This window comes from Rhinatrema bivittatum, chromosome 8 (assembly GCF_901001135.1).
Source record: "Rhinatrema bivittatum chromosome 8, aRhiBiv1.1, whole genome shotgun sequence".
NCBI lineage: Eukaryota > Metazoa > Chordata > Amphibia > Gymnophiona > Rhinatrematidae > Rhinatrema > Rhinatrema bivittatum.
Window position 1 is genome coordinate 231,151,846 of NC_042622.1, and position 21,881 is coordinate 231,173,726.

Genomic DNA, 21,881 nt, shown 5'->3' on the forward strand with positions numbered 1-21,881 from the left:
CACTTGCAAATGCATGTGAATGAGGCTATTACTCATTCACTTCAATGCAAAAAAATGTCTCAGAGCAGGCCTTAATAGCTGAGTGCATTGAAAAGAAGTACAGAAAAGCAGAAAAAACTGCTTTTCTGTACTTCTTTTAAAAGTTAAAACACAAAAAACCTCAACTAGCCGCATTGAAGACCGATGCCGATATGCTCGGTGTCTGTTTTCATAACCGGCCGGCTGCATTATGAAAACAGACACCGAGTTTATCAACATTGGTGTTCATAACCGGCAGAAAGCTGGTAACCGCGGGCTCGCATTAGCAAGGAGGCGCTAAGGTTACACAAGCGACCCTAGCGCCTCCTTGCTAACGCGATCCCCTAATTAAAATATAGCATGGCGCCCCGCTTGCGGGTGCTGCTGACCTTTCAGCACCTGCTTTCTGTGCTTTTTTTTTTTTTTGCGCATCTGCCCCATTGTCTTTTGGTGATATGCAGGCAAGGCAAACAGATCAGCCATGGGAGTGTTCCACCTCTGATAGGAATGTTAGTGGAGTTACATTATAGTTCCTTTTTTGTACTTCATGCCTCAATTTTTTTTTTTTTTTAATTTTAGAGATGGCAGTGTAACAAGTTGTTAACTATTTTAAATTGGGCTTATTTAATACATTTTGATTAGTTTTTGAGAATTAAAATGCCCTTCTTCGGGTCAATGTAACTCACGCTAAAGCTAGTCTTGTCCCTTGAGACTTTCTGAAACCCGATGAGCCCATGCCGGGTGAGACAGAGAGATGGAAAAGCAGCTTGCAACTCTGTCTGTAGGCCTTTAAGGGTTTATGACCTAGTCCTTACCCTACTGTTTTATACCCATGCATTGATATGCCAGTGTCTTCCTGGGAGGGCATTGGAGAAGGAGGTTAAAACTAAGGATTGGTAGCTGTTGTAAGTTTAACAGAAATATGATCATCAGTTAATGTGCTCTCTAATCCGGGAAAAGTTGCAGTATACTAGAACTCTCAACCCATAACGCCGCCTTTTTGGTTTTTCAGTGACCTGCTTCCTTCAATTGGAAGGCAATATAGAGGATGGGCGTTTGTTTGGGGCTGTTACCTTGATGTGTGTTGTACCTTGTTTTACTTGTACCGACTAAAGTTTGACCTCAAGGTTCTTGGTGATGTTTGTACTGTTAATAAAAATTATTCATTAAAAAAAACCAACCTAGTCTTACCACTGCTTTGATGTTTTGTTATTGTGGTATATTTAATAACTAAACATTTTTTATTGGATGATCAATACATTTATGACTTGCAACTTGTTTGACCTTTATTTCTGACTAAGTGAACTAGCAGCAGTTACACAACTTATTTTTTAATATATATTTGACTTAAAATGAAAGTAGTTAACTTTTTTGGATGGTCTCCTTGATTTATTTAACAGTATTGTTTGTTAACCCTTCCCCTACCCCCCCCCCCCCCCCCCCAAAAAAAAACATCAAAATAAGAACAGACCTCTTAATTTACCTACGTCACCTCCCTATTGGCCAAACGTCAGGGTGGTTGATAGCCTATAATGATGTAAAGATTACTTTTTCCTCCAAACACGTGTGTCAGTAAGATATTCCTGGGATGCATCTGAGGAGGTGGTTTGTATATAGTATGTTTTTCATACCTATAGGGGGATTCATTATTCCGTGATGTTTAGAGCGGAATGATGAACTGCAAGGAGGGGTGATTAATATACACCTGGCCCACACTATTGTCCCCATAGCACCACTGTAAAAGGTGGTGATGTTTCTGGAGCTACTGCTGGTGATAATGTCTAAAACATTATTTCTAAATGTCTAAAACATCGCCCACAGTGATACCGGAAAAAACATTTCCCTAACCCCTCCATGTTCCCTCATTTAAATTTTACCGCTGCGATGCAGTAGTTATTGCATGCAATAGGGCGTTATCGCGTGCGATAACACTCTAATGCAAGTGATAACCCCACATCCCGTTTTGATAATTGACCTATTTTTCCTTTTTTTTTTTTGTTTTGTTTTTCTCCCTATCCCATCAAAAGAACAGATGCATTTTTATTTGGACGACTGAAGCCTTAACACCTGTGGAATGTGTGGTAATATGGGAAACACTGTTGCCAACATGTAGACTTGGTAATTGTCATGTAGGAGAGGGCAGGGTGTTATTTTTTTTGTGTATGGGTTTCTTTTTTTTAACTTCTCAAATTGTCCCTTGCTGGAACAAAGAGAGGGGAAACATCCACAGAACAGGTGGTGAGAGATGATTTTGAAGGAGGTGAGACGGGATGTGGTGAGAGATTATTGGAGTATGGGAAGTCTGGCAAATTGGAGGAGAATGGAAATTGCTAGCTGGCCAGGTAGGGCCTAAAACATGTGGATGGCCATTGTCAGCAACTGTCAGCCAGCAGGGTGTCAGAAATCTCATTCCAAACGGGCAAGTGTAGGCAGCATGGTTTTGGCATGAGAACAGAAAGTCAACATATCTTTCAACATACAATCTCGGGTTTGAAAATATCTTAATTTGACTGTTGGGGTTTAAGATCTAGCAGTCAAGCTGATTTGCAGGCTGTAATATGGAGTACTATGCTGTGGTTGATTTTATATATTTATAATTTTCCTTTCTCCATTTTTGGGAGACTAATGGAGATTGTCTTGCTGATTTGAATACTTTTTCAAACAAATCTTATGACTGCTTGTCCTTGGCATTATGTAAGAAATGACTTTAATAGATGATTAAAATGGCCTTCTGTCGTTTGTTTGTGTGTAGGGATAGATATTGGGATTCTGAAATGTTTTACATCACAGTTTGAAAAAACAAAACTGAGTCTGGTAAACTTTAGTAGAGCAGTTTTCTCTGCCCTCCCTTACCTGAGTACTCGTCCTGTAAATCACCTTGAGCATTATTTCTTAAAGGCAGCTAAAAAAAATCAAATTCTTGCTCTCCTTCCCCTTTCTCGCAAAGAGCCATGTGCTGTAAAAGATGTGTGGTGTTTTCTCTTCCCACCCTCTTACTAAACCAGGTTTGCTTTTTTGGCATGGAAGATAAAACTAGGCTCTGTATTTGTATGTCTTGTGCTGAGTGTATCTTATTGTATAAGAGTGCATACTGTGTTGCCTTCTGGCAAGGAGATTGTTTCTAGCCTACAGAATAATGGTTGCTGTCCACAGGAAAAAAGATATTGAATAGGGTATATTGAAAAGTGCCTACAAATTTCAGATTCATAAGTGTTTTGCAGGAAGTAAAATGTATATATGTGTGTGTAGCTTTTTTAAAAGCTCCCATTTGCCTTAAACTCTGCATGTGGTAGTATTGTATTAACAAATACCATTCAGAACTAATGGTGCCTATTTTCTGTGATGTGTATATACATGGCTTCCCCCCCCCCCCCCCAATGCATAAGAAATCCTCTGTCAGGATCCTCCAGGACCCTTGACGTGTCCTGAAAATTTGATGTAGATAAGAGAACTTGCTTTTGTATTGGTCAAAAAAAACCTCTTTATATTTTTACTGTGACATTGGAGACCTACTCCAGGTTATGATAGAACATCACTGATGAAGATCAGCTTCAGCTAGGGAGGAGATGGTTAGGCTTACAACAGGAAGTGGTGGTCTTCCTTTATGAGAGTTGGTTCTTATGTGTTTGTGTGCATGTATATCATACTATACAAAAGGTGCTTTATAAGGCCCAACTCCCAAAAAGGTTTTTAGGAAGTTGGGAAGAACCAGAACAAATTACCTAATATCCCCATGCTTGCAGTATGAATTGGATGTTGGATTGGAACCCAAGTCTTTACATGTCATAGGCTACTTTGTCTTTAAAACCTATACACCTACTCACTTGTGAAACAATCAGAAAGCTAATGCAAATGGTTTATGAATAGTGAAAGATAAAAGAAAATAAGTCCAGATGTAATGTTTCTGTGTTTTCTATAAAATCTTTTTTTTTTTAGCTCCGAAAAAGAGTTCAATTAGCACAACCCTTTTTAGCTAGTATTGCTGTGCCCAGGGCTGTTGATACAGTTAGCAAGCTGGGCTCTTGTCCTGGATGTCAAACTTGTGGGGAGGGATGTGATGCAATGCAAGAGGAGCAAGACATGCCCATGCACTCCTCCAGCTGGCTCAGCCTGCCCCCAATGAGAGAGGATGGAGGGTTATAAGAAAATGTGCCTCTGGCTGGGGGAGAGAGATGCTGATTGTTGCCTGGGGTGCTGTTCCCCTGGTGATCTTGGCTTCATTAGTGTTCAGGTTGTGAACAAAAGTGGTGAGATCACATCTCACTTAAAGATAAGGAAATCATGATCCTGGATGTAGCTATTGTTGGTTCTTCCTGTAAAAAGTTGTAGAGGGGTGTGCTGCTTGGCAGAGCCTAGACAAAGTATATTTGCACCGTAGGTAAGGCTTGAAAATTGTTGCTCCCATTACCCCCATGAAAGTATACAGCACACAAATTTACCTCTCAAAACAACATAATGGTAAAATCCAAAATTCATTCTTTGCTGGAGAAGGGGGGGGGGGGGGGGATGTCAAAGTGTGCTGTGCTCTAGGTGGGTACCTCACTCACCTGCTCTCTTGTTCTGACTTTGCTCCTAAGTAACTTTTTGTTTTTGCTTTTGAATCTGGTACTATTTAGGAAACTATTTTTTTCAGCCAGTTAAGGCTGTAGTCTGTGTTTTGTACAATGAGATATAACAGTTTTTTCTTTGGTTTGATAATTTCTTGTGGCCTAAGTAACAAGATCATTGCAGGAGATTTTAGTTTAAATATTATATCCTTGTAAATGTCAAAAATTAAATGCTAAAAGTGATGAATATAACTGTCATCTGGAACAGCTGTTTAAAATTTCTTTGGCAGAAGATTATCTGTCTCAGACTTGGATATTGTTGGAGTCTGTCTCTCTGGAAGGCAGAATAAGTTGAATAACTGGATACTACTGTTATGAAAAAGAATTGCTTGTTTTATATGTAAATTGGATAGGATTTCTAGTTGTACTCTGTGAGAGAACTTGTTTTCCCTGGTGGAGGGATGATTGTGAACTTAAAATTGTGAAAGGCATTAAATCTGGTAATTTGCTTTGATTTTCAAATTTTGATATAATTACTGGAGGTTGTGGGTTTTTTTTTGTTTTGTTTTTCTACTTTGTCGGGCCTTTTATTGTCATGTTTTGGGGAAACTGCTGGCTAGCAGTTGCCTGCCTGCAAAAGATCTCTGGCCATATTGAAATCCCACTTAAAAACCTATCTTTTGAGGTTGGTTTTTAAATCTTAAAACCTGGCCATGCCTGACTATTGTCTTAAGCCAGATTTACTGTAATAAATACATTTCCTGAAGCCTTTGCTTTGTTTAAGTGCTTTGACTAGTTTCATCTCTGCAGAGCAAGGACTGTCTTCATGCACAATGCTGAGTCTTGTAGTACAAGTGACTTGCCAGTGCTATGGCAGGTTCAGCAGTAAGGGAATTTTTGGCACCATCCAACTAACCTACCTGAGAGACTATAAATTTTTTTTTTTTTTTTTAAATTGTCATTCAGGCCGATACAAATATGGTGCACTCAGGCTAGTACACAGGTTAACCTGTGGTTGGATGAGCGTCCATAACCCTTATACAATAAGTGGATCACGTAGCTAATAGTACTCATCACAAGTAAATGCCATGTTAATGAGACTATTAGTTATTTCCCGCCTTATGTAAAAAAACAAATGTGTGCCCAATGTGCACATTTTTACTCTCAAATTAACACCTGCCGGAGCTGGCGTTAAGTCTTGAGGAGCCCCAAAAGTTAACAGCATTGCAGGAAATTCTGCTTTTTTTGTAGTTCCTCCAACTTAATATTGTGGTGATATTAAGTTGGCGGAACCGAAAAAAGGAGTAACTTAAAAAAAAAAAAAAAAAAAGCTTGCCAGCAGTCAGGTAATGAAAATGTATGCTTGTGAAATTGAGCGTCCGTTTGCCTAATCCACGCACAGCCACTTTTCCTTGCGCTAGGGGCGCATAATTTCCCCTAGCGCCTTCATTTTTAACGAAGTGACTCATTTACCTACTGCATCGCATGGATTGGCACGTATTAGGAAAGTGGGTGCTCAATCGTGAGCTCCCGTTTTTCGTGTGCCGATATTGCATCGGCTTGCATGTGTGGTGGTGGTTGGGGGGGGGGGGGGGGGAGGAATCTGCAAGATGAAAAGACTGACGAAATATCTGTCATGTTTGCAAGTAATTGCAAACCTTTGATTTGTCATTTTTCTCCCTTTTAACTCTGGAGCTGTAAAAGCATTTGCCTTAAGACTGGAGGATTTATGACTTTTTTTTCTTTTTTTTGTCCAGGAATTTTTTTCCTCTTTTTCAAAGATTATCCTTGTGCCTAATTATTAACAAGAGTGTGCAATGGTTTAGATTTGTCAAGAGACTTTGCTTTGATCATGGATTCACAAAAAAGAATTACCATATTTGAAGTAGGTTAACAGGGAGTATTTCCCCATCACCCCCTTCAACCTAGCAGCAAGCTGAGGCCTGTTGCACATTATAAGGTACAGGCTACAATATAAAATGCAGATGTTCTTACCCCACCCCTGAGCGAGGCAAGTCCCTTTTTGAAAATATGCTTGAAAACATTGTTAGAAAAGTTGATACCTGTGGCAACTTTTATTCCAGTAATAAATTCTGACACAGATGAAACATTGCTTCCTTAATTAGCATTAGGTGTTAGTCTTGAAGTTTTTTGAAATTTAGTGCCTGCATACCCACTTACTAGACTGAGCAAAATTCAGGGCTCAGGTTCTTTGCTTTTGTGGAGAATAGTGGCAGGAACAGCCCCCACCAATGCACCCCCATAGTCTTACTTTCTACCGCCCAGTGAAAAAACAGTCCGTCTCCTCTTGATTTATGGGTAAAAATCCAAGTAAAATACCTCCCCCCCCCCCCCCCCCCCCCCCTCGGCTCACTTTGAACCTGTAATGACAGTAGTGAAATAAATGGTGATGTCAGATTTATAGACGCATCTGGTTGTCCATGATTCTTTTCTGCACCTCAGTTTGGTTCCACTTTTGTTTTCAGCTAGTAATATGCAAAGTGTATGGTGACTTCTTTTGCTGTATTCCTGCTTAAAACTCATCTTTTTGAGGTGGTGGTTAAATCTTGACCCTGCCTTTCCCTGATCATAGCCTTGTTAATTTTAAACCAAGCTTAGTGTTAAATAAATTTCCTGAAGTCTCTTAATGGTGATCTTTGTATTTAGAACAAAATTACAAGCTCCATGGAGCAGGGACTGCCTCTGTATCTGTACAGTCCTGTATATGTCTTGTGCTATAGAAACAGGGGGAAAATGTTCAACTATCTGCATCAAGACAGATTCTGCAGGTACGTTATCTGTAGCCTTTGCACTAATTTTTGAAGAGTAGGTGTTTGCTTTGAAACTTGCTGCAGTACGCAGTACTTGTGGATATTTGCACCTGCTTTTCTGTGGGTGCTTATTTCATTGAGAAGAAACACACATGTGGAGTTAAAAATGCAATCTATGCATTATTTTCTTCCTCCCAACCAAAACATTCCTTGTGAATGCTGCCTCTTAAGGCAGTGTAAAACGCATGTGCTGTGAAACTGGGGGCTTTTTAAATTCACCTTATGGGCAGTTTTCAGGCAGTGCACAAGATGGGTAAATTGCTTTTTACCCATGTAATTTACTCTTAAACAGTTCCTTCAGTGGCTATGGACGTAGTAGAGGCATTCTTGGAACAGTATCTTTGCCATAATTCCTAAGAGAGGTGTAAGAATGAAATAATGTGTATTCTGGATGTGGGTAGGATTAGACATTTTAAATACCCCTAGGATACATAGAAGAAGCCAGCCTTTGTTTTGGTTGAAAGGAGATTCTATAACAAGGATTGTGATATGGGAATAATCTTGAGTAGTATAGAGCAGTGGTTCTCAACTGGTGTGTTGCGACACACCAATATGTCGCCAAGAACACGCAGGTGTGTCACCACACTTCCCGTTCCCTGCTGATCCAGCTGCTCCCCCTCCCGAGCAAAATAGGTCCTCTGCCCGGGCTTAAAATGCTGATAGCCCGGGCGGAACGCGGCAGGACAGCTGGAGTCAGTGGTACCAGCATGCTCTCTTCTTCCCGCCCCCGCGGCCCGGAAGAGGAAGTGGTGAGCAGCGGGAAGGAGAGACCATGCTAGTGCAGGCAGCGTCGGCCCAAAGAAAAAAAGAGAAGCGCAGCCTGAGGAATGAGCTGTGTGGCTCGGAAAAAAACAAAGAACATTGTCAACCCCCGCGGCCGATGGGTCTCCTTTCTCCACGAGGGCTGAAAATGAAGTAGGTTGCTGCTGCCTTTAGGGTTAGAAGTGGGGGAGGGGGTGGAGAGTGAGTGAATGAGCAAGCGTGTGTGTGTGTGTGTGTGTGTGTGTGTGTGCATGTACAGGCTCTCAATCACACATACATGTGTGTGAGAGCTGGTTTAGGTGAGGGAGCATTTGAGTATGTGATTGAGAGCTTGTGTGTAAGTGAGAGAAAGAGAGAGCATGTTTGAGTCTGTGTGTGAGAGAAAAAGGCAGCATGTATGTGTGTGATTGAAAGCCTGTGTGTAAGCCTGAAAAGATAGACAGCATATGTGTAATTAAGAGCCTATATAAGTGAGAGACAAAAAAAGCACATCTATATATGAGCCAGTGTGAGAGAGAGAGGAGAAAGTTGCAAGCAAACCATCCCTCCTCCTGCTAATTCAAAACAATCTCAGGGCACCTGGATATCAAATGTTTCCAGGTATGCAGAACAAAAAATTTTTTGTATCCTTATTATTTTTCATTATTGGGTCTTTGTGTCTGCTATTTTGAAATATTTTATTGGTATCTAGAAATTTTTTGAGTTTAATTATTAGATATTCCACTCATCAGCTGTTTTGAAATAATCTGTTCTTTTTTGTTAGTATGGTTTTACTGCTACTGATTTTATATTTCTTGATTTGTTTTATAAGGATGGGTGATGTTTCTTTTTTTCCTTTGTTGCACTGCATACAGAGACTCTGGCTTGTTGCGGTTTCCAGTTCAGTTGTTGTCTGCATGCTTCTAGTTTGGCTTTATGGTCTCTTTATTCTTTGCTAGGTGAGGGTCAGCACATGTGATTCAGGTGAGGTTTTCTGCTGTTTCTGTGTAGGGCTCTATAGTAGCCTGGCTTGGTCCGCTTTTTCCTAATAAGAGATGTATTGGTGTCTTAAGGCCTGGTGTAATATTTTCAGTGTTGCTTTTTCTTAGGTGAGGTGGTTACTGTTAAGTGCTGTTTTGGTGTGGGATATTTACTGTTTATGCAATTTTCTGTTCAGACAGAATACGAATCTTTCCCTTGTGTCATTCTTAATAAAAAAAAAATAGTACTGGACCTTTTATTTTTTATTTCTGTCGTAAATTGTAATGAGCAGTGTCACACATGTGAGTGTGGTCTGTCAGGTGTGTCACGATGGGGAAAAAGGTTGAGAACCACTGGTATAGAGGATAGTAGATGCATGAAATAGCCTTTCAGTGGATGTCAGTTAAAGGTGGGGGGGGGGGGAGGGGAATAAATTAATTTCAATTTGTATTAACTTACTACAGAGGATGCTTAATATTTCCATTATTTAACTCCTTACGATCAAATGTTTTGTTTCATAATAAACCAAATCCATTATATATCAGATTTTCTATGGATTTGGCAAGAAAAGAAATATACAAACACCAAAAGTTGTAAACTCATGAATTGTTATATTGCTTCCAGTAAGCTCAAAATAAAGCTATCCTCCTCCCCTCCCCCCCTTTCTATTTTTTCAGTGTTCTTAAGAGGTTATAAAACACACAAGACATACCCATTCACAGAAGTCAAAGAATAGCACCTCCCTTCCCTTTTCATATATCAGTAGTTAAAATGATAAAGAATACAAATTCATCAGTGTCCAGAACATTTAGCCTAGTTCATGCTTACATACACTGTTACAGATGAGCTATTTTAGGATTATCAGGATAATCTTAAAATTCTTAGGGACAGTGGGTGGTGGTGAAAAGTTTTTTATATAAAGATCTCTAGATGGCTTGAAATGTGCTCCAATACTGTGAAGTTGAATACAGCACCATCTGTTGCCCCTTTGCCATCATTTGGGGTGGTTGTTGTCTCTATTGACAAGTGAACATTTCCAGATAAAAATCTTAATTTATCTTTAGAATCTATACCAACAAAATGATCTGCAATAGTTGTTGCAGTAGTTGTATGGATTTTGCTAAACTATAATTGTTGTTCAGCTAGTTTCCTTTAGTAATGAATCCCAAAAAGTAGATATCTTAACACTGGACCATAGGCAGTGGCTGTATTTACTTTATCTTTAATTCAAGATAGGCTTTTATGTTCCATTATCTAATATGTAATTCACGTGTTTGTCTACAAACTTATCCTTAAATTTTGCCCACCCACATTTTTAATGTACTGGACACCTTGAATCCCCAACTTCTTTTTTTTTTTGTTGTTGTTGATTTGTGGATAGGAGCTTTTATTCTCACAATTCCTTTCTGATACTGAAAATGTTCTGTACAGAAAATCTAGGGACAAGATTAATGGAAGGTAGTAAGAGAATTAAATATTTTGTGAGGGCAGGGGTCTGGTACTGAGATAACTGACTGGATATTAAAATTAGAGTAAAAAGGAGTAGAAAAGTGTTTAAAAAAACAAAACATAACACACAGCCCTAATTTCTTTTCTCTCTCTCTCTCCCCTCCCCCCCCCCCCCCCCCCCCCCCCCCCATTAATCCAGAATAGCGCCTTTCCTCACCTCACCTCAGGCCTTTCATCTGATCTTTGTGGCTCTACTTCTAGAATACACATTCTTCCCTGACTGCCTACTCCTCCTCCTGGCAGCTGTTCCCTTCACATCAATACTCTGACAGATTATAAGGGATAGTCACCTTACCCTTTAGGAAAGTACTATTAACCTGTATTTCTATTTTAAGATTGTTTTAGATTATGGTGTTTTGATGTAGACCATCCAAAAAACCTACTTTGTTTGCATCTGGGCTCGATATACCACTTCCTTTGTGTCAGATGTTGCTTTATGGGTTGCAAGTGTTGACATGTTTTGTAAAGTCTTACATGCCAATCTAATAATCTGAGGGTTAAGAAATTGTGTGCTAGTGTAACATACATACGAGTACATAATGGCAGAAAAGGACCATATGGTCCATCCAGTCTGCCCAGCAAGCTTCTTAGGATAGTAACTGCTGCTTTGTATAGGTTACCCCCAGGTTTCTCTTGATGTACTTTGCTTATGGACTTGGATGTAGAAGCAGTCCTGTGCTTTTTTCCCCTTATGTCTGCATATCCGTACCCCAAACCATAAAAGTTGGGACCCTCATTGGTGGTTGTCTGAATCCAATTCCCCTCCCCCACGCCTTCTGTCGAAGCAGAGAGTAATGTTGCAGTTGCATTAAAAGCATCAAGGCTTATTGGTTAATGGTAGTAATCTCCATGCCTTCTGCTAAGGGTAATAACTAGGGATGTGAATCGTTTTTTAACTATTTAAATTATCGTCTGATATTTTTAATATCGTCATTAATCGTTAGAGTGCAATACAATAGAAATTTCCCCGATTTATCGTAAAAAAAAATCGTTAATCGGGTTAGTGCACACTAACGGGGGGGGGGGGTTAGTGCGCACTAACCCGATTAACGATTTTTTTTTTTTACGATAAATAGGGGAAATTTCTATTGTATTGCACTCTAACGATTAATGACACTTTTTCAGGTCAGTTAAGGTCAGTTGGGAATGAATATGTATTCCTATTGGCTGCCCTCTTATTTATTGATGTTACCAAGGTTCCCACTGAGGTGATGGTTTAATATATGGGGGATGGGAAATGGAAACGGTTGGTTGGTAGCTTGACAAAGGGAAGGGGGAGGTGAAGGGCCAAGCAGTCCCACTCCCTGGTCTCTGAAGGACAGATCTCTTCAGAAAATCAGAGCTGCTGAATGCAGGGGCTGTCTCCCCTTCACTGTGCTCAAGTTTGCAGTTCCTGTGTTAAACTAAACTTTTTTTTTTCCACTAGAGTAGAATAAAATAAAATGAAGTACTTTGTGTATTAAACTAAAGAAACTTTACATAACATGAAATTAAGTGCTTCTCTATATTCTACTTTAGTGAAACAAAACATTTAATAAAGAAACTTGTAACCTGAGCTTCAAAACATTAACATACTATAGAAAAACTAAACAAACTTTATTATTAATTTATTATATTTACAGTGGTTAAATTTAAAGAGCAGGTTGAGGCTAGACTGGCTAGTGGCTACTGCTGTCACTGTTGCAGCCTGCTGGCACTTTCTTTCTCTTTCTGGCTAGTGCGTGCTATATCTGGTAGCAAAATGGCCACGGGGGACAGCACCAAGCATGCGCGGCTTAGTGTGCACCTCTAGCTAACAAACGAACATTTCCTCAAATGTTACTTTTAAACCATTAAGTAACAATTTTTTGATAGTGTGCACTAACTCGAGTTAGTGCGCACTATTCAGAAAAACTATTTTTTTGCAAAAAAATCGTGCCGATCAGATTTTTTTTTCTCCCCCCAGCCGGTCCAGATCGTTAAAACGATCGGGCACACGATTCACATCCCTAGTAATAACTACCACACCAGCAAGTTACCCCATGTACGCTTTTCTTCATTTCTATCATCTAGTCCAGAGCTTCCCAAACTGTGGGTCGGGACCCCAAAAGGGGTTACCAAACCTTCACTTGAGGTCATAAGTGCTTCAAATGAGAGCACTCTTCAGGTGCCAGTAGCATTAGTAGTGGAAGTCAGCATGAGGCCTATGAGCGAGCATATGCTCATAGGTCCTGCAGTGGCACTGGCTTTGCATGTGTTTCTGTGGTAACAGAAAGCCCTGTATGAGGAGGGATCAGGGCTGCTGCAGGCCCTGTGAGCTTGCAGTAGCATTCAGGCCCCATGCTGACTATCCTTAGTAAAGCTGCTGCCACTTGCAGATCAGTCAGGTTTGGGACTAGCCATGAGGGGAGAGGAGGAGGAGATTGCCACTGCTCCTTTCTCCTCAGCTGTCACTAAATCCACCCAAGTAAAATGTTGCTTGCCTTCTATTTCCACCAGTTGTCATTTACCTGTGGCCCAGGTACCAAATGAAAATGTTGCCACTGACCCTGGCCAGGGGGATGTTTGGCAAAAGGATTGTTTGAAGAGATGGATGAAAAGCAGGAGAGGTTTGAGGGTTGGATAAAGTGACGAGGGATTGGCTGTGGAGGGTGAGGGAGGGAATGACAAGAGGTGGGTGGGGGGGGGGTAAGAGGGGGATATGCTGCATGGAATGTGAGAGAGATCAAAGGGGAAGAGGCACTCTTGGATGATTTTATTTATTTTTTTATATACTGACACTCTATCTCAATCGAGATAACTCACCGGTTTACATTCAGGTACTATAGGTATTTCTCTATCCCCCAGAGGGCTTACAATCTAAGTTTTTGTACCTGTGGCAATGGAGGGTAAAGTGAATTGCCCAAGGTCACAAGGAGCGACAGCAGCCTAGTCTTATATAAATGCTCTTCGGAACTACCTGCTTTGCCTCAACAACATGTCTCCTGCTTTTGCAGTGTGTTGCCTTGCGTTCCCAGTTCCTGTGCTCCTGATTCTTTATCCTGCTTTGCCTCACCTTGTCTTCCTTGTTCAGCCTGCCTTGCCCTTCTTTATCATCCAGTGTCTTCAGTGTATATTTGTCTACCCCCCTGGCCTTACCCTCCAAATCTTGATCTGTTGCCTGGACCTGACAATGATTGTCTGCCTGCTGGACCTGACCATCCTTGTTAGCTGCCTGCCCCGATCTTAGCTCCAACTTAGCTCCAACTCCCTGATCTTAGCCCCGATGTTAGCTGCCTGCCCCGATCTATCTCCAACTCCATTAGTCTGCTGCGTACCCTGACTCCAGCAAGCTATTAGACTTGTTCTTTTCACTGCCCTTAAGACCCTACTAAGTTCTGCTGGCTGCTAGAACTCAAGGGCTCAACTTTCAGGAAAGGTGGCTAGTATAAGGTGAAGCTCCAGACTCTCCCACTAAAGGGCTCATTTGCCAGCTGCTGGCATAGGTCAAGTAGGTTCACCTATGAGGCTGTCAACTACACTGCAGCGCAAAGAACTCACACACCCACACTACCCTTCACAGAGAGGGGGTTCCACTGGGGAGAGGAAGTCCTCTGGAAGGGATGGAAGTTGAGAGAGGGAATTAGCTGGAGTGCAGGGAGGGATTGGTGGAGGGGTCTGCATTCCTGATAATTTGTTTGGGTCATTATCTGGGGTCATGCAAGTTTTCAAGTGCTAAAATGGGGTTACATCGACTAAATGTTTGGGAAGCCCTGATCTAGGCTTTAGGGATCCATATCCTATGCCCCTTAGAATTCTTTTAATTATTTTTGTATTAATCACCTCCTCTGGAAGGGCATTCCAGGCATCCGCCACCCTCTCCGAAGAAATATTTCCTGACATTGAGTCTGAGTTGTCCTACCTGGAGTTTCATTTTGTGACCTCTAGTTCTGATTCCTTTCCAACAGAAAAGGTTCAGAGTTCATGCATTCTTAAAACCTTTCAGGTATCTGAAGGTCTGTATCATATCTCCTCTGCACCCACTCAAATTACATTTTTTTTTTAAACTCCCGATGCAGTAAGCTAATGCTATGCAGATGCATCAGAAGTTTAAAAAAAAAAAAAAGCGCATTAACTAACTGTAAAATGTGAATTCGGCACAGGCTGAAAGCACATTTTAACTGGGAAAGATGGGGGGAGGCATCCCTGACAGATTGCAGCAATTATCTAGGTAAGCAGCAGCAGCCACTGCAACTTACCTGGATAAGTACTGATTTATCTTTTTCCTGCTTTAAGAGTTTTAAGTGCCAGTGGAGTAGAGCTGGAAACTTAACTTCTGCTCTGACCCAGGGATTAAGTTTCCAGTGATAAGAGGTGCATTGGCCAAATGCAATCTCTCTATATCTGGTAATATTTCTTAATGCTCTCATTTGCATGGGATTTCCATGCAAGAGCTCTAAGCAGTTCTCCCGTTTAGGAATGCATCGGCCGTAAGCTTTGCGCACAGAAAATGCAGGCAAAAAGTTGCATTCAGGTGGACGCACCTTTCTGCACTGGCCTGTGAGTTTGCCTGGAATTGTATACAATTGGTGTAATTTAGTAAGTACTTGGCTATATGGTCAGATTTCATTTTTGGAAAACTTGGGACAGTAAATGGTAGTGCCAGTTTAGACTTCTTCTTTTTTTTTTTTTTTTAAACCTGAGCAGTTTTTATAGCAACACATTCCTGTTCACTTTCTCTTTGCCACTTGCTTTCCTCTGTATCCCTGAATACTATCTCTGTATAGTATGTTTGCATAAATATAGGATAATAGATTCTGTTTGTTAAATGGAATTATTTTTAGATTTTGATCTTGATTATAGATATTTAATTTTTTTTGCATAAGGGAACTGTTGCATTTGCAGGTACTGTAGTTGCCCAACACTTGCAGTCCATGGAACAATCTGATAAGTGTGGGCTCTTTGTGATTCATCAGCCAAGATAGGGACTCCTTGGGTGTGGCGTGAAGGGCAGCATGGAAATTTTTAAAATTTAAAAAACTTGAAAAGCAAACAAAATGATTTCCAGTAGATGTAGAATAAGTAGTATTAACCACCTTGTGAATTTGTGAATCCTAGGAGCAGTAGGGGGATGGATTCAAACATTTGCAGAATGTTTTCTAAAGCAGTGGTTCTCAACCTCTTTCTATCGGGACACACCCAATTAATTAATTTATTTATGTATGTATGTGTGTTATATAGTCATTCCATGTGAGAATTACTAGTTCACAACAGTGTACAGGTTTGACACTAATAAATAATGTAAACCCGAGGTAGGCTTGACATTCATAAATAAGTAATGTAAAACTGAGGTAGGCAAGCATATAGGTAGGAAACTAGGGGAAACATTTTGGTACAGAGGGTGCAAACATGGATACATTAAAGGAGAGACGTAGCTGGGCAACAGAAGGGTCAAGGGGAGGGGGAATTGGTTAGGACAGTTCCGATTTGTCATACTTATGGAGAACTGGAGTTTATCAGACTCATGGCAGACAGGAGGCAATAATGAATACATCTCACATGCATGACACACTGAACACATGACAGTCACAAGGCTAAATGTAAATGCACATTTGGCATCCACAGGAACCCCAACCCTCAGCAATGTGTATAAAGCAGAACTAGAACATTCCCTATACAACTCGCCATAAAAAAATAGATATTCTGGTGTTATCTTAACAGTAATACAAAGCCCCTCTACTACCAGGTACAATAGCCCTACTTATAAAAAGACACTAGTTCACCACCAATACATGTCCTATTGAGAAAACACAACAAATAAGGTGAGGTATTTTACTAGCCTACATGCTAGTTAAATACCTCACCTTGGGTCATACACAAAATCGACCTTCAAGTACAGAAAGACCACAAATTACAAATATGGAGACACAAACTGGAATGGACTCCCACAAAAGCCACTCTGGATGCAGTACAAAACTGGAGAAATCAAACAGAAATATAGCTCCTAACATACTACCAGGATCTGCAATAATGCACACAAACTAATCTGGGTTGTTTTATTATGGCATGCACTCAAATGGAACAACCCTACCTATAAAAAGGCAACACTACAAATATTAAACTAGGCCCTAAACACCAATACACCTCCAATTAGGAAAACAGAAAAAGCTAAGCTGCTATAGATCCCCACACAGAAATAATTGTAAAACTATATGAATAAATGTTTCAAAACAGCTGATGAACAGAATTAACATCTAACAATTAAAAACAATTAAACTCTTAAATTATTAAAATTCTCCAAACACCAATAAAATATTTCAAAACAGCAGACATCACATAATACCCAATAATTAAAATGGCAGTCAATCAAGAAAAATGAACTTAAAAAGCCACCTTTACTTACCCTCTCCAGAAGTTCTCCTACTCCTTTCCCTTGCAGGCCGCAGCAGTAGCTGCTGAAGCTGTCCTCGTGGTCCTCTTCCTTAGGGACCAGAACCAGTCTCACACCCTCAGGATCAGTTTCTGTCTCTTACACACCAATCATCTCCCCGACAGCTCTCTCACTCTTGCTCGCATATGTCACCTCTCTGACCAGTCTCTCTCAATCACACAATGTTCTCTCTCTCACTGCAGCCAGTCGGAAACATGCTTCATCTCTCTCTTACACGCACAGAAGCACCCTGCCCCCACCAGCTTGGTCTCCAGCAGTGGCTAGGTGGCTTCTGTCTTTGTCCCCACTGGCTTGGTCTCTGGTGGTGGCTGGGCGGCTTCTGTCTTCAGTCTTAGCAAAGAAAAATATACTGAAAATTTATGGCAAGACAGGAAATACATTCCAGAATGCAGACTTTGAAAATTTTTTATTTTTTGCCATGATTAAATTAGGTGAATTATCCTAAAAATGGGTTGACTAGCTTTCTCCTGTAGCTCTAAATGTTCCCCTTATTTTATAAAACTAGGCTCTGGGCCTTGCAACACTATACATTTGAAATTTTTTTGAAAAGTGAGATGAAAGCAAATGTTAACTTGGGTGCATTGATTATTAACTTAGTGTTTTTTGTTTGGAAAAATTTCTGGCTGAAAAACTTTCTGCATCTTTTTGTGAATAAAAAAAATGATCTCATGGGTGGGATCGGTGACATCGGGCAAGATGGACACTTGAATCAGAGCTCCCTTCTCTCTAAAACTTAATCCACCGCTGATATTGGCATCAGATGCAATAACACTATTTTCCTAGCGTGTAGACAGATGGACTCAGAACCAGTGGGTTATGCTCCCGTGCCAGGAGATGGAGCAAGCTGATGTCACAGTATATATATATATATATATATATATATATATATATATATATATATATACTCCTGCAGTGACCCCAGCCTGCCAGTATGTCTCCAGCAGATGGTGGACGTACATCTCCCTATGGGGATTGCTTCAGGATTTTTGGAAGGAGATATTTGAATTCAGGAAAAGAAAGCCTTACTCTTCTGTGGTGATACCAAAAGGTCCCTCCCCCAGTTGAGAATTCCTGAGGTGATTTCCGTGGTCCCTCAGAGGTGTGCCTTGGTCCGGTGGTTTCCCAGCATGGACTTAGCTGCTTGTTCAGCTGAAAGGCAGCGGGTGCAGGAGACCAAGCGTGGCAGTGACGGCAGATGCCCTCTCCCCCTGCAGCCGGAGACTGTCTCTTTACTCAGCTGTTCAGTGCTGAGCTCAGGTAAGGTTTAAAAAAAAAAGAAAGTTTTACCTTCTGGGGGAAAAAAGCAGAGGGATTTTAGGACTTCTGGTCTCCGTGCCTGGTGTGCTGTCTCTATTCTTGTTCCTGCTCCCTTTGGTGTTGGGGAAGTAGGCAGCCTGATGGGCTAGGCTCCGCAGTTAGCCTTTTTGCTTGCATGCTTCATGGTAGGCCTTGGCAGCGTTTTTGCGCACTCCTGTGCATGCTTTTTACCCTCTACAGACTGTCTGTGTGCGCAGTGAGTTGGCTCTGTGCACACATTGTGCACTCTGTTTTGGGTGCGCTTTTTGCATGCACAAATCTTGAACTGTTTCAAATGCTTTAGCTTGGCGCACAAGGGGTGTGTGTGTGTCTTGCTGCGCTTGCTTCTGGGCAATGGTACCAGTAAACAAGCCTAAGCACCTTTCTCTTTGTGTTGCCTCTCATATTAGGGCTTCTCAGCCTTACCTGTCTTCTAACATGTCAGTGCTGTTCGGACGCTCAGAGTTGTCTTCCTTGGATTTTGCTAAGCCTGGCTCCTCCCATTCTGATTGGTTGGTTACGGCCTTGGCTGGAGGGAAGCCTGACCTTGGTTCTCCCTTGACTGGCTTCTCCATAGGAGAGGGACAGTTCTGTGGGCCCCACTCCAGTTTCTTCTGGGCTTGGTTTGGACCCGGCTGATTTTTCTTGGGTGGAATTTTTTTCAAGGCTTACAAGCTTTTCTTCAGGTGCAGTCCTCCACGTCACCCAATCCTGTTAGGTTGGTCCCTCAGGCGGTGGTTCCTCCCTCTTCCCGTGCTATCCTGAAGCGCCGAGACTTGCCTCAACTCTCTGCGGGTATTTCCGACAGGACAGATCCTGATTCCTCGGAGGATGGAGAAATCCCTCCAGGTCTAGAACCGTATCAAACCATGTTGTGGTTCTTTCAGAGAGATGAACTGTTGGCCCTGACTTTGAAATAGCTGGGTGTTCCTGGTATGGATGCCATGTCTGAGCCAAAAAAGAATCCCATTTTGGTTTCCTTGCATAAAGCCTTTTGTTTTTTCCCTGTGATGGACACTATTCAGTAATTGATCTTGAATGGGACACACCAGAAGCAAATTTTAAAGAGGGTTGTTAATTGGAAAGCCTGTTGTATTAGGTTTGTTCTGATTGCACAGACATGGTTTCTTCCCATACCAGAGACTCTTGACTCTGATGCTTTGGTGTCTGGTTGATGCTTCTGCACCAACGGGTCTGCGCTATCCTTTTTTGATGCCATTGCCTCATGACTTTGCTGTTTTAGTGCCAACTTGTTTGCACTTTATCTTTTGTGGCGCAGATGGTTCTCTGGTTTGGCGCAATGCTTCTTAGGTGCATTGGTGCCTTGGCCCAGTGTTTTGGTGCTGTCATGTATGATTCTTGTCATCTTCAATCCTGTTTTTAAAAGATTTTCTGATTCATCTTGTTTTGAAGAACCATATTTGAGTCTGAGCTCACAGAAAATCAGCACCCTTGGGGGATATGTCGACAGGGGCCACACTTAATTGAATCGTGATCTGGTCAGAGTCATTTGAGGCAGAGATGTATAACCAGTATGGACAATTTGTCCACACTGTTTACATTTTAATATTTAACTTTTTGTTAAAATTGCAACAAAAATACAACTAGACATGGTCATGTTTAGTTCTTAACACTACATCTATGATAAATAGAATTACATTTTAGTAATACAGAATGCCCTGCCCACACCGCTCAAAACCCATTGTCTACAGTACAAATCTCCATTCTCAAAACAGTATACAAGCAATAATCCAGGTATATAATGCAAGATCATTCAGAATTAAACTGTGTGGTCTGAGAGAGTCCAAGTAGGGAGTTCCAAATTTGTAAGAGTGTGGATTTGCTTTAAAGGTGGCTTATCTTGCATCCATCTTCTCAGTGTTCAGAAGATTACTTACTGGAGAAAAACACTTCATAAAGTTGAGAAGTCTCTCCAAGAATGGAGAATAGACGTTTTGCCAAGTAAAAGATCTTTGCTTAACCATAACTTAAGGTATTTATTCCCTATACTCAAGAGAAATCATCAAACAAAACCAGCTTGGGAATATAGGAAATATTGAAGCTCACTATTCTCTTAATAGAGAGATCCTTCCATCAGAACCTCTGGATATGTATTCATGGCCAAAAGGTATGACCCAGAGTATGCTCCTGCTCCTGATGTGTCAAAGTGCAGAAGAGGCTATCTTAGCCAAAAAGGCTCTATGTAACAAAATATACAAATGAATTAAAAATTGAGTTTCTCTTAATGATCTATTGCTAGAAATAAGATTAATGGTGGTGAAACAGTGAACAAAATGCTTAATTGCCATTGAAAAATGTAACTTGTCATTTATCTAAAAAAATACTTACTTATCTACATGTTGCTTGCTTTAATAATTTATGTAGAGCTGAAAAGGAGGGTTGCGCTGGCTTTAAAACATCAAAAATCCCCAAAACTGTAGATTGCTGTGCACCCAACAGGGAAGTGTCTAAACTATGGATATAATACCTTACTTGCCCAATTTTTTATAATTAATTTTGTTTCATCAGTTTTATTGACTTTTAATGTGACATAGCCCAAAACAACCAGATATAGTACTTCTGTGAACCCGTCTGTTCTAACAGAACAATAGTCATACAAACACATTTTGCTGATATCTTCTCTGCTACTATGTAAACATAAATATGTACCTTCCCCCCCCTGCCAATTCAATACTTAGGGTGTCACCAACATCTTTTATTTGTGGAACAGTATTTGCATTGTTGCAGGTGATTATCACCTCTTATAGGATTTTGTTTCTCACTTCAACTGGAAGGATAGGAGCTAAAGGCCTGCATATAGCCCGAAAGCTGTTAATTGAATTAGGTTATGAACCATCCACTGAGCGAAATTCTAGCAAAAATAACTCATAGCCAATTTCCAGACCTCCAGTTGAGGACTCGTGCCCTCTAACCAAACCCTTAAAATTCCTTATTTAGCCACCAAGCTACATTTTATGAGTAAAACCTTAAAATGCTTTGGAACGTCAGCCTTTTTCTCAACATGGCCAAGTATACAAAAAGATACTGACCAAACAGACACAGGAATATCCATTTTGTCTAAAATGGACTTGATAGCCAAAAAGCTTGAATAATAGGGCAACTCCATAGGAGGTGCACTAAAGTAGCTGCCTCCTTGTTACAATTAACACATGCACTTGAGGTTGCAATCTCCGCTTTAAAGGCTTTGTGTCCAAAAATAAATTTGATGGCTAATGTAATACTGTATCTCCCTCAGTGACACACTTTGGGCAGCTCTGATCAATAATATTGAGAGAGAGACTATCATAATCAGTCAAAGCAGTTAAATCTGTACTCCACACGTTGGTCAGGGAGCTAAAAAAAAAATACAGAATTTGATACTGACAATAGGTATTTATATAACATTGACAGAGATACTTGGCCAACTTGACATCATCTTTGAAAAGGGTCTGAGGTATAATGACCCCTAGTGCTTCTCATACATTCCAGACCCATCAGAAGCGCTTACAAAGGCACATAGAAACGAGCACTATCTTCAGCAGGCCCCCA

The 21,881-nt window shown here is 40.8% G+C and overlaps 1 protein-coding gene across 13 annotated transcripts in view; it reads left to right on the forward strand.

Moving 5' to 3' along the window:
- TCF3 (transcription factor 3) overlaps positions 1–21,881 on the forward strand; it is a 405,060-nt gene that overhangs the window by 12,322 nt on the left and 370,857 nt on the right. The window lies entirely within an intron of this gene.